Source organism: Pseudochaenichthys georgianus, chromosome 22 (genome assembly GCF_902827115.2).
Source record: "Pseudochaenichthys georgianus chromosome 22, fPseGeo1.2, whole genome shotgun sequence".
Classification (NCBI taxonomy): domain Eukaryota; kingdom Metazoa; phylum Chordata; class Actinopteri; order Perciformes; family Channichthyidae; genus Pseudochaenichthys; species Pseudochaenichthys georgianus.
Window position 1 is genome coordinate 19,639,581 of NC_047524.1, and position 14,422 is coordinate 19,654,002.

The following is a 14,422-nucleotide window of genomic DNA, read 5'->3' on the forward strand; positions in this document are numbered from 1 at the left end:
TTAGTGTTTCAGACACACAGAGCAGAGCAGAGGCGCGGGAAGGTATTTTGAGTGGGGGTGCTGAGGTGCTGGACTCCAGTGAACACTATTACGGGCACGTTTTTTTGTACGAGCACGCACAAAAGCACTCCCCACACGCAAACACACACTACACCCGCGACTGTTACAATGAAGGCTCGATAATCAGCTCACTCGCTATTTTTTACGAGTGGGGAGCGGACCTCACCTCCTCTAGGGGGGTCCGGGGAGATGCTCCCCCGGGAAGATTTTTTTTAAATATTGAAGTTAAAAGCATCAATCTAGTGCACTTTGAGAGCAATATTAAGAGATCTATGGATACATCTCTCAACACCCAGATGAAACACAACTGTAAGCAGATGTTCTTTTTCTTTATGGATATTTTACAAATCACTCCCCTTTTAAACTGTATTCTTGTTTTACTGCCATATAGTATTTCATAACTGTTTTTCCTTTATTCTCTTATTTTTTTTAGAACTATAATGATCATATGAAGGTGTGCCGCGGAAATAATCTTTTGAATAATTTGTGACCAAACAGTTTGAGACCCACTGAGATAACTTAGACTAAAGTTAACTATTTAAACACTCAGAGAGTCCTTTAGCTCACCTGAGCCTCTCAGTCTGAGAGGAGAGCTCAAACACACACAGAGCCGAGCTTGAATGACACAAGCACACTTTTATTTCCATGCAACTCTCTGATTGGTCTGGCTTCTTGCCTCTGTTGCATTCACTGAACACTGGAAATTACAGTCCTGCCGTCCTCTCTAGTGTCATGATGAGGTTCACGTAAAGCACGGTTAATGTATTATATTATTAAGGTAGAATTGTCCGGGGCTACAGAATTGTAGCCAACAATGTGGAATGTATTGGCTACATATTACACAGATTATGCACAGCGGGAGCAGCAATAACCGTCAAATAATAATTCAGACAGGGGAGCTCCGCACCCCCTGCCTGCCGCTAGGGGGTGCTGCAGCGCCATCAGCACCCCCCTTCCCGCGCCCATGGAGCAGAGTCCTGCACGGGCCTGATTTTCAAGACCCGCTCCCGCCCCGCACCCGCGACGTGCAATACCGAACCCGCCCCGCTACCCACACATATTGCCAATTAGTTCCGCAACCCGACCTGACCCGTCGGCACACGATCCGCAACCCGACCCGAACCCGCATATAGGCTATATGAGCAGTGAAAACGTGCAATTATTAACACACGCAGTTGCATATTTGTCTCAAAAAGCGTGGGATGTTAGTTATTTTCTCCATCTAGGATGACACCAAAAGCCTTCTAGACGTTGGATTTCGCTCTTGAGGAAGTGTTATTGAAAATACGCATCTGCCCATTCAGTTTGAATGGGGTGACGTCACGTTGCCTCGCTTTTCGCCGAACTGAATTGTGGGTAGCATAGCGGTCCATCTCCGGCGTCTCCGGCGTCAGAAGTTGAGTAGCCAGCGCCAGCCAATCAAATCATATGCCAGTACAAGCTCTAGCCAATCAAACCGCTGCTTGTGTGTCAGGGGCGGGAGATTCATGTGATTGGTTGTTGGTCGAGCTTCAGACTCGCCCAGCTCCAAGCTTTTTTTGAAGCTGTAGTGTGGACGGGCCGTTACTGCTTGTTGCGTATCACAGGAATGAAATGACCATCCAGCCAAACTACACATATTTGAAGCTTTGGCTTTGCAGCCAGGTGTTTTTATTTACTTCAAGGAGTGTATGTATCGCTGTGTATGTCTGTTTGACATTATCAAAGGACTTTGAAGTTCCAAACAATTCAAAACATCGAGGTCAAGCTGGGTCAAGATCATACATCTGTTTACCTCAAAGACACATGAAACAGCACAAATGAAAAACAAAACACCATGAGAGCACACTTACTCCTGTCTCACGGCCCGTCTACACTACAGCGTCGAAAGCTCCAAGCTGCTCCAAGCTGCCCATTCACTTTCAATGGGGTGACGTCACGTAGCCGCGCTTTTTCGCCGAACTGAATTGTGGGTAGCAGAGCGAGGCGTCTCAGGCGACCCAGGCGACCAGAAGTTGAACATTGTTCAACTTCTGGTCGCCTGGACGCCGGAGTAGCCAGCGCCAGCCAATCAAATCCCGTTTCCCAAAATCTGACAGCTGAAGCGCTAGCCAATCAAACCGCGTCTAAGCTGGGAGAGATATCCCGCCGTTCATTTCTATATTTCAAAAAAAGTCGGAGGAGAAACTAATTATCGCCGTAGCGAATCACCCGGTTTTGTATGACCAGACCCTCTTCACCTCCCGGGATACAAACCGGAGGAACCAGGCATAGAGGGAGGTGGCAGAGACAGTGGGGGAAACTGGTAGGGTTTCGCCTGTTTGGGGAGTTTATATATATATTGCTCGCATAAAATCCCCGGTCATTCTCACGGAGCGTCCACACTACAGCTCCAAAAATAGCTTGGAGCTGGGCGTGTCTGGAGCTTGGGGATTTTATTCAAGCAACACGGCCAACAACCAATCCCACTATCAGGGCGACTGTGGCTGCGAGGGAGTGCGGTCGTCTTTCAACCAGAAGGTTGTGGGTTCGATCCCAGCCCATGCAGTCAACATGTCGATGTATCCTTGGGCAAGATACTTAACCCTGAGTTGCTCCCGATGGCATGGCCAACGGTGTGTGAATGTGTGTGAATGTTAGTTCCTAGAGTTAGGTACACTGCTCTGTATGAATGGGTGTGAATGGGTGAACCACATGTAGTATGTAAAGCGCTTTGAGGGGTCTTAAAGACTGGATAAAGCACTATATAAGTACAGTCCATTTACCATTTACCATTTACATGAATCTCCCGCCCCCGACATACAAAGCAAAAACCCCCGGGGTTATGCGAGCAATATATATATAAAATATATATATATACTCCCCAAACAGGCAAAAACCTACCAGTTTCACCCACTGTCTCTGCCACCTCCCTCCATGCCTGGTTCTTCCGGTTTGTATCCCGGTAGGTGAAGAGGGTCTGGTCATACAAAACCGGGTGATTCGCTACGGCGATAGTTAGTTTCTCCTCCGACTTTTTTGAAATATAGAAATGAACGGCGGGATATCTCTCCAAGCTTAGACGTCTGGGACGCCTGGGACGCCTGAGACGCCTCGCTCTGCTACCCACAATTCAGTTCGGCGAAAAAGCGCGGCTACGTGACGTCACCCCATTGAAAGTGAATGGGCAGCTTGGAGCAGCTTGGAGCTTTCGACGCTGTCGACGCTGTAGTGTAGACGGGCCGTCACACACAATCACTCACACGCATACAAGGTATACGGAGGCTTAATATGTAAGAGTGTGTATGAGTTTGGAATGAGGGAGTGAGAGAGAAAGAGACAGAGAGAGAAAGAGATATGAGGCGAAAACTGCGAATTGCCAAATATACTGTATATTGTTGTCTCTGTACAAACACACACTGTACATCCAGACACACACGCACACACATTTCTCAGCTGATACCACTCTTCCACATCCATACCAACACACCTACATCATAGTAGTTGCATATATGTATTCCAATGGCTGTCAGGGCCCCATTATACAACAGGCAAATAAACCAAGAAATGACAAGCGTGTAATTCAATGGAAAGATAAATGAAAGAAGGCGGATATATCCATTTAACATACAGTATCTATGTTTATTATAACATTTTTCTGCGTGTCAAAATGAAAGACAGCCCACACACCTATCAATCATCAAACCATGGGGTCTTAATTCATTACGTGTTGATTTCTATCAACGGGGGGGTACTTCAGGAAAGTCGACAGGGGGGGGGGGCGCTAGTGGAGTACTTCGTGACCACAGAGTGTGAACGTTGTGATCAGCTGTTTTAGCGCAGTTCTCCAGTGAAGGGGGGGAGTCTCCCTCCGCAGCCGGTTGGCGTAGTTTTGGCACAGTTCCGTTGTACAGACCGACGTTAACAGCAGCCCTGTCTGTGCACACGGAGACCGACTCTGTCGTCCGGTGATCTAACCGCCTTCTGGAAAAGCTTCACAAGTACGTCGGTACGCAAATGCGCTTTGTGACACAAGTGACGGTACGCATTTCAGATTACGCACATAACCTGCGTACCAGTTATGTGCACCCCTGTACTACAGCAAAAGTATTCTCCGTCGGGACTTCCTGCAACAACACCACGCCGCTATCTTGATTCTGATTGGCCAGAAGACATTATCAAAGATGTTCTTTTGAGAAGACGATCACTACGTGACAAAAGTTTTCAAAACCGTGGCTCCTGAAATCAACCTTACTAACTGCTGTCTGTGCAATTTACTCCGCGCAAGTTGGCAGACTTTATTTTGCTTACTTTAACATCATTTTTCATGGTGGGGCTAAGCCATTTCTTGGTATGGGTGTAGCCTACCCCAGCCATACCCTGGCGCTGCCACTGGTGGCACGTATGGGGCGGGCCATTCTGCACATGCGTTAAATGCGTTAAATATTTTTAACGCAATTAATTCAAAAACTTAATTACCGCCGTTAACGCGATAATTTTGACAGCATTAATCAAAACCCAATCCATTTTGATCACTCATTAAATCAGCTTTTTGATCTGACAGTTGTGCAGTTTTTGTATTAGCCTACTTACTGTAAATTCATTGCTTAGAAAGTAGAGGCCAAATCTAAAGAGTCAGCAAGTTAAAAAAAAAGGCTCCATTTGGCAATGTTGTCGCAGTTAACAATCAGTCCCCATTCTCTTGTAGCCTGAGACCCGGAGACCCCATTTACACGGGAACGTTTGCGTTTACGCACCGTATGCGTTTTCAAAAAAGTCTTCCGTTCACACACGTATTCGGCTCAATTAACGTGTCCATTCCATAGGTACGTTCACACGAGACCGCTGGAAACGCTGTAGTAGGCCTACATATGCCAGGCCTGTAAGTGGCGCTGCTGCCGCCACAAAATACACCAAAAGCAGCGAAGAAGACCCCGGAGCATGGTTGCCATGGTTGCCATGGTTGCCCTTCTGTTTATTCTCCGCGTGTGCTCCTGCTGTAAATCTCTCCGGTAGTCCACCAGCAGATAAAAAATACAACAGAATCTATTTAGGTTATTTAGGACGATTTTCTGAGAACAAACAGAAAACCTTTTTTTTTTGTACTAAAAGCACTCAAGAGGGACATACAGGCAAAGACTGTAGCAAAGGACGAGGAGAGAGAGAGCTGAATGTATGCTCATTAACTGAGACGAACAATCAAATGGGCCGACTCAGGTGAGTCGCACAGCATTTAAGTCCATGAGGAACTTTTCTGTCTGATATCAGCTCTCTGAAAATGACTCCAGACACAAAAGTACTGATTGCTCTCTTCCCCGAAAGTCCATTTGTCTGGGAGATTGTTTTTATCTACTCATCAGGGAGTATCGGAAATAGTCTGATTTGATTTGTGCCCAAACTGAAGATCATTAAGAATCTGAATCTTTTTTGTTGTTGCTTGTTCCTTTTCTCCCAGTGGTGAGCTGGGTGTGTCAACTGAGTTGTACTAGACTTTTGTGTTAATGCCTCCAAACAAGTCAGGCTCCAATGTGACCGGTCAACAGGAACCACTCTTGTCCCAGTGGTGTTTCAGGATTAGCACATACCGGCCACACGCAGACACTCAGACTCACTACCCATCTAACCACACTATAACTGCTGGGTACAGGCAATTATCACAAGTGGCAGTGTAATAGGATATCTGGGCGCCTGCTGCTGAGAGGTAGAGAGCAACTCTTGGTGATCTAATGATCTGAGAGGACGGATGGGAAGTGGAGTCACTCCAATGCATCTCCAAAGCTTATCCTGTTGGCCTTAAGCGCTGTCTGCTCCCTTCTTGCCCAGGCAAGCTATTAAATGTAGTGGTGTGCCGATAAAGCACAGATAAGAGTTGCACTGTAACGACTCCCATCAGTAATGGCTAAAGAGAAAGGACAAACAGAACTGTACAACATATTCAATGATGTTCAATAATATGACAATCTAAGTGACGGTGGCCATGGCGGGAATGAAGGAGAAAGTAAGGTGTATAAAAAGTGTGAAAGTTGCATAGGAGAGGATCATGGTGGATGGAGGGTCCAAAAACACATGGCCTTTCACTTAGGACGCCTATGTACCATGTGTGTATCGAAAGGTCAACATTGGGTTATTCTAAGTATCTATACAAATTGTTTAAGCTACTTAACTATCTTACAAATGTGCTTATTTTAACCAGAACCAAGAACTTTGGTCAACCCAACCAGTTTTTTTCCTCTGAAGTTTATTTTGAAAAGACAACATATGCACATGCTGAGTGGAAATTAACACGGATAAGATAAAACTGACGCAGTATATCGAGATGCCATATTTGACTGGATGGAAATGACAGCATGGCATTTGGTATTTGTTTGTAATCTACAGCATTAAAACACAATCCACATGACTAAGTCATAGTTTGCGTTGACCTTAACTTCACTCAACATGCACCACGTGAGACATGGGTAGGCATGTAGATGAAGGGGGAAAAGAAGTGGAGATCCCTTCCATGTGCTCATGCATGGAGGCAAAGTGGTGCATCTGGAAGGTGCAGGGCGTGTTTTCGCAGGTTTGGACGTTAATTCAAAGCTTTTACCTATAATCCTACGGTGGACCAATGAATGGCGTATCATTCAGCAATATTGCAAATATGCCAGAAGTTTAAGTGGAATAATGCAAAATGACCCATTGTTGGTCTCTAATACAATCTATGACCCACTGATTTATGACTTTTACCGAAAATACATATGATGCTTAGTATAGGGTCATTGATTTACATCAACAGGGTATTACTAGTAGGGAAAATGTATTTTTTGTTAAACAGCTTGATCGGGGAAATGTAAGCAATTCCCAGGAGCTTAATCAAATCTCTTAGACCTGTACTGTTCAAAAGATGAGCTACTTCAATGTCCTCCTCTAGAGGGGACTACTTTATTCAAGTTCTTTGCTTGTTTAAAGGATTTTCTAAAGACTTTGTTTTAAAAGAGCTGGGCCTTCCGCCAACAGTAATAGTATTAGAACTTTAACTCAAGGTGGACATCAAGTACTTGGAGTTGTCCGATCTTTCACTTGGACAGGAATCATATTTAACATTTTAACAGTGTTAACACAGAAGCCTGTAAGAGACACATTTCTAATTCCTTTAAGACCAGGAGATGATGTTCTTTGTTTCAGGTCAAAGACTTTCAAAGGCATATAGCTGTCAAGAGGCATGGGTAGCCCACTCTTTGCTGTGCCAACTTCCGAAGACAGCTGCTGTTAGGATGGAAATGTCATTGTCTGGCTGACAATGACAGCCCAGTAAAATCCTCATAAATGACGATAATTCCAACTGGGATCAAACTGTCTGTATTAATGACTGTGCAATTACAATAGAGGAAAGAGAAGAAAGGTTACAGATTGTATACCAGCTTGCTAATGGCCCTTGTAATGAGTCACATCTGACTTGGGGCTATGTGGCAGTTATTTCAGTGACAGTAATACTTGGAGAATGTGCAATGACACCCACCTGCCTGGAAGATACGTGCCCAGCACAGTGCAAAGGCAGTCCACTGAGTAGTGTTGGTGCACAGGTATACACAGATACACCTACACACACAAAGACTCACATGCTTTATATTACAGCTCACACACTTGGCTCTCATACATTATTAGATTCATAACACTATGTCCCATCCATCCCCTGCATTCCCTCTACATCCCTCTGCTAAAGCCAAACTATTACAGAAGTGCAGGGGGGGCATTCAAGAGGGAAGGAATAGAGACATAAAAAGAGAGACAGAGGGAAAGAAAGAAGGTGGATAAGGTGCATGTGCATGGAAGAGAATGCATTCAAATGAGAGGGAAGAGGAATAAAAAGTAGGGCTGCAAAAAATATTCCAAACAAAATATTTAAATCGAGATGGGATTGGGATGTCCTCTTGTAGCACAGTATAAACACATTATGAACGACTGTGCTACTGCACCCAGGGGTTTCTGAAGTTAACAGAGTATTTGTTAGAAATGGTATTACTATACATGTATGTTTTTATTTCTTTGTTATTGGTACTTTTTGCTCAAAGTACAATGTGTTCAATACAATTATTTGGAAATAATTTTCTCGTATTTTTCAAATTTAACAGATGTGTTGTATTATAAAGTTTCTCCGAGGCAGCAGAAAGGGAGAACTGAGTAAATGTGTTTTATCGCAAGAAATATTGGTTTGGCGACCACATTGCCGCATATTTTCCTCCTATCGTGCAGAAGAAGAATGGTACACGGAAGGATAGAGGAGAAGACCATTGGTCACGATGAGTGGAGGAATAAAAAAGAGCCTGATATAAACATGTTATTTTAGTCAAACATTCAGTGCTGCCTCTCTCCCCAAACCAAAGGACATCACCATACGCACAAATGTAGCTTTTCAAGTTTTCTATGCATCTTCAAAGAGATTATGAAAGCCTTATCATGTTGCTTTCTAGAAGGCAAGGTCCACACAAGCTTCCCATTCACAACATTGTGAGACTGTATGGTCATGTAAGCAATTTTTAGAGCAGCGTTGAAAATACCCTGAAACGAGCTACCTATTTAAAAGTTCTTCTGAAGGGATGCGGTGTCAGTTTTCAATTAGGTTTTTTTGTCCTTTATTCTTTGTACGCAAGTGGTAGCTTATGATAGGCTTCTTTTCAAGTAAGGAAATTGCCTGGTAGCATTGAATAAAGATTTTTTCATCTCGTATAATTTATCTTTGATTGAAATCAGTTTTAAAGCAGAGCGAGTGATGAGGATGAGGTGAAAGGTGGGCTCCCCCCTGAAGCTGGTAAGTGACAAGTAATTTATTCTTCAGTCACATAAGGTCTTACAGAGGCATGTATTTCTCGCTTGCCGTCGCCTTGCATTTGTCCACCCACAGGTTACCTCTCTTTCCGGTTCATATGCATATAGCACACGCACACCTATAGGCAATGTATACACACATAAACCTGCACACACAAAGATACTGTTAATCTCACTTGTATTGATTACAAGTAATTATGTTGCTGCTGAATGCCATTACCCACTGCTCTTTAGCACTTCTTGCCACCTGCATAATAAATGAACATGGGACTCGGAATTAAACATGCTTGTTCCTATGGCAGAAAATGGAATTTCTGTGTATGCTCCTCAGTGCACGTATGTAAGTGAAAGAGTCCATCAGTTGCACAAGCATAGGTGTTATTGAAAAAAGGCTGGCGGACCAATACTGTCTAAAAATAAAGTTTTTTTGCATTATTAAGAAGGAAGGAGTACAACATACAGGAGCATATTGCTAAAACTTCCATCTGCGCAGGCGAACAGCAAAAAACTCTGCTCAGCTTCTAAAGCATTGCAATGATATGGTCTCCTATTTTTAGCACCTCTGATTATGATGTCTGACTTGTGAGTGGTGGCAGCCAGCACTTTGTCACTCACTGTGTGTGCTGAATGCTGTGGATTTACTGTGAATTCGGCAGCGGTGCTGAGACAGGCACGATGCAACTTCCTTACTTTTGGTGTCGCTTAATCATGGGAATCTATTGGAGCTGAGACATCAATACTTGCGTCTGCACTGAATCCGAAACAACACGATGTGTCAGAGAACAACTGAAAGTGATGACGAGTTTTTTACACAAACAGGGTCTTAACTTTTTTTCTTCTTGCAACATCTCCAACAGCAGAAAAGGCTTGATTTATACACCAATTATCACACATTCAAAGGAGTACAAGTCTCATTACTTTATCAATCACAAGCCTTTGTGGGAATTGTGCATATGCTATTCAATGCCTAATCCACTGCAAGGTATTATAAACATGTTTGCACAGGTCTGGGTAGTCCCTTGTTTCTTACAAAACCTACAGCTCATGCTTTCTTTCAAACCGGTTTCCTCTCCTTTTCTCTTGCCCGGTTGTTTTTGTGTTTTGTTACTTCTCTTTGGTTCCCCTAGTCCAGTAGGGAACGTAACATGTGGCAAATATAATAAGTACTATGGCAAATGCTCACAAAAGTTACAGTGAAAGATGTCTGTTACCACTTGAAGTAGTAATGTTTCAGTGGGCAAGCTACAATCTGTAGTGGTATTGTCATCAGTGTACATGGTCGTCTACTTGCATCAATATGGTATGAACTGTGTATAGTATTTGCACATCAGAAGTTTAATTTGTTGTCAGATTATACATACTCGTGTGGGGATTTGTTGAGGTGGCCATGGTTCTGCTTGTAGTATGAATAGGCCACGTCCAGCACATATTCATTTAGGCAGACTGCCTCAAATCCAGGGTGCTGTGTGATGCAGGATCCCCCATGGTTGCCATTGAGTGCCTGGACCTTTGCCAGCTCTCTGCAGCATACACACTCCTGTACTGTTTCCAGGTTGTCTGCTCTGCAGCATCCACATGTGCACCTTGAAAACAACAGTTGTATTTTTAGAAATGCTGCATGAATTGTAATAAACATCAGTAAAATGTGGTATATTGTGTGTGATAAAAATCATTGTAAACATGATTCATCACATATTTGCTGTTTGTAATTTACCACATCTTTATTTTATTAACATGCATTAATTAATAGGAAGCCAACAATTAATTGTTGCCTAATGGAATATATTTTACTCCAGAAGCTATAGATTAGCAGGGGAAATATTATTATGCACAATTTGTAGACCACCCCATTCAATCAATCAATGTTTATTTATATAGCCCAATATCACAAATGTTACATTTGTCTCAGTGGTCTTCACAGTGTGTACAGAATATCAGTATGACAATACGACACCCTCTGTCCTTAGACCCTCTGTCCTCAGACCCTCTGTCCTTAGACCCTCACATCGTACAAGGAAAAACTTCTGAAGAAAACCCACAGTTTAAAGGGAACATGGGAGAAACCTCAGGGAGAGCAACAGAGGAGGGATCCCTCTCCCAGGACGGACAGACTGCAATAGATGCCGTGTGTAAATTGAAAAGATAATACATGTGCAACATAGGTAGTCCATTCAACCCCATTGGCTTCGTAAATAAAATAGTTTACAAACCATTCCACATTGTTCAGGCGTTGTAGATCGAGAGGTATCTGGCGATCGTCGGGCGGGTTGTCATCTCCACTGTCCGACTCGGAGTTCGTTTCACCCGAATCGGTAGGGCATATAGCCAATATCGTCTACAATGTCATCATGAGTATCACTTTCCGATCCTTCAGCCTCATATGAGCTCTCAGACACGTTCAAAATTAAACTGTCATCGCTGTCTGAGCTTGCTGCAGTGTGCGCCATCATGCTTGTACATGCAGATGCTGGGATCATGAACGGTGCAGCTGGAGCGCTGTGCCCGCAATGACGTCACGCGTAATTTGGCGGGACTTGAAGAATCCCCGAGAAGATCCAGAAAATGTCAACATTGAAGGGCAGATTAATGGCTATCAAAGTACAAATATTCAAAATCAGTTCAGTAACAGTTTTCAAGGGGACAATATTTACTCAAATGTATGGGTTTGGATGATGGGGGGAAACTCGTGTCACAGGCTCTTTAAATCTTACTTTTTCTTTCCTGGATAGAAAAGATTTTTCAACGTTTACAACAATTCATTAGAAAATCATGTGCTTGTGACATACTGAACATACTGGCAGACACCTGATAATTTGATTATGAAGTCAAGCCAACCCATTGGTTCAGCAGTGATCACAGGGCACACCACTGTAGCCTGTATTCAGACCGTCTATGATTCAGACGTATGGTACAGAATGGCTGAGTTGTCTCTTATGTCTTTAGCCGCGTTCACACTGCGGTACTTTTCCCACAAAGGTTCATGCGAACTTAGTTCATGCGAACTTTTTACAGATCGCGTTCACACCAGAAAAAGTCCCTGGGGGTGGATTAGGCAAATGAAGCCGCTGACGTTACTTCTTCTTCTTCTGCTTTGGGTTTACTGGCAGGCCGCAAACCACTTCACGGCGTATACTGTCGCCCAAAGTCCCCGGAGTTGGGGACTGGCTTCAGTAGAAGCTGCTGGGAGTCCCAGCAGCTTCTACTGAAGCCTTCCGAGTAAATCGCCAGAACGCCGACACCTCCTCATCTCCACCGCTCCCATGTTTTATTTTGTGTTGCCATAAATTAGTCTCTCTGCGTTTCTGCGCTGGGCTAATGCTAATGCTAATAATGCTAATGCGAGGATAATAAAATGGCGGCTTCACAAAACTTTTTGGGAATTTTACGGGGCGTGGTTTGCAATTCGCCCAGCCAATCAGGAATATAGCTCTTTTCTCAAAAAAGACTATAGGCCCTGGCTGCGGAACGCGGAATGGGGCGGGGTCGGATGTGGGCGGGGCTGGACGTCCGATGGGCGGGGTGTATGGATATCCTAATGACACAAATAGCATCATCTGCTGGACAACTACAATAAGTACAGACACAAATCTGCACTGACTAAATATAATTAATCTGCACTCGACTAAATATAATTTAAAAACTAAATATACAAACTTCATACTAATTAAATGCATGAATGTATTTAAATATGTGGTATAAAAAGTCATATATTCTATATTAGTGTATTTAAGTTCATTATTTAATATTTGTTTTAGATGATAGTGTATTTAAGTATATTATTTAATATTTGTTTTAATTGATTATTCATTTAGTCAGTTCTGTGCATACTCATATCTAGTCCATATATTTCAAATGATACATTGCACTGCATTTAATAGAATGATAGAAAAAGCATTTATTATTTACAACATTTATCATATAACAGAACAATCATTAAGATAACAGAACCCAAAAAGCAAATACAGTAAATATAAAAACCAAACCAAGTATACAAACAAAAAATCTATACAACAGTGAAAGGCTTTGCTGATGCAAACATTCAACCGCGCTCTTCAAAACAGGCATGAACCTTAAGGTTTTCTTTATCAATGCTCAAAAAACATTAAATAGTCCGACTCAAATTTGAACCTGAACATAAATGCTGTGCTGCCTGGGGATGCTTCAAGCGCTCAGAGAAAGGAGTATGAATGTAAGGTTTCCCCACTGACATAGAGAGGAGGAAAGAATGGCTGGCTCAAGTCAGCAGGAGCAATGTACTATCACAAAAGACAACAACAGCAACAACATATGTGAGGTAATCATATTTTTTCACAAAACGAAGACCACACCATTGGGAAGCTTAACGTCTGTTTAATAAAAATAACAGGGAGAGGCTTGCAAAGCTCTGGGAGTTGAGACTCAGGTGCGGGGTGAGGGTCTCATTGCAGGTCTTTAGGCTCCAGAATCCCCCTGGGGTTCTTGTGCTGAAGAGGGAGACAGGAGAAAGGGTTTAGATACATCTAGCAACCAGAGGATGGGGAAATTGCCGACCTATTTTAAAACGTACCTTGTGTTTTCACTCTCACTTAAGTCCCTCTCCCTTTGCCATCAATCCAACATCAGCTGAGCTGCAACATAATACAGACAGGTAATAATCAACAGAATCACAAAGACATAATATGACTCTGCTAAAAACAACACTCACCCATAAATTACGTTTTTGTTACTGTTTGGAAGTCTCAAATATCCACTCTAAATCCATATCGATAGCGATGTATCACAAAAATAGCTCTCTTCCTTATTATTGTGTAACGTTAACTATATTATACTAGCTTGAACTCCAAAATGGATATCCTCATTTCACCACCTCCACCCACTACAATCACACGCCCCAACTCCCTCCACCCGGATAAAAGCACGTTAAGAAGCGCCTTTTCTCTAATTCCACAACGTTGGAGGAAATAACATTAGGAGAACGGATTAATAGGCTGTTCGTGGTTAACGTGTGTTGCTAACGTTATCCGGCATTCTAGCCTAATCTAATCTGTTATCTGTAACGTCAAATATACTGATTGAAGGGATAATCCACTAACCATCCTTTAATAACACATGTGTAGTTAATTTGATTCAGATGTTCTGATAATATCCGCAATATAAATCTTTAAAACGTATTCTTACCTTTAAAAGTCCATCACGAACGGTCGGGTCTATTATGCTGCAACCATAGACTGCTAGCCGCAGATCCTCTCAATAGTTTCCCGGAAGTGCTCCGCGATCCGTCATTGCTGTAAAAAACTGGTCCATTGGAGTGAACGGAGATGTCGGAACTCTTCTCTGGGCGGGGTCGGACATCCAACCCCGCCTTTTATCCGACCCCGCCCCATTCCGCGTTCCGCAGCGAGAACCTTCTCAAAAAAGAGCCGCTCGAAAGTCCCTGCTCTCTAGCAGGGACTTTCGAGGGGGTAAAAAGGTTCGCATGAACTACTTTTAGTACCGGCTCTTTTTGGTGTGAACGCGATCATGAACTAAGTTCGCATGAACCTTTGTGGGAAAAGTACCGCAGTGTGAATGCGGCTTTTGTGTAAAAATTAACGATTCAACATCCTATTAGACTGTT

At 43.1% G+C, this 14,422-nt stretch overlaps 1 long non-coding RNA gene across 1 annotated transcript; it reads right to left on the bottom strand.

Annotated features, from left to right (window-relative positions):
- Positions 1-13,185: 13,185 nt before the first annotated feature.
- On the bottom strand, positions 13,186-14,186 carry LOC139432898 (uncharacterized). Its single transcript, XR_011642485.1, has 3 exons — positions 13,984-14,186; positions 13,373-13,433; positions 13,186-13,289 (listed from the first exon to the last, which is right to left on the bottom strand). It is a non-coding gene; the product is annotated as an uncharacterized lncRNA (long non-coding RNA).
- Positions 14,187-14,422: the final 236 nt, after the last annotated feature.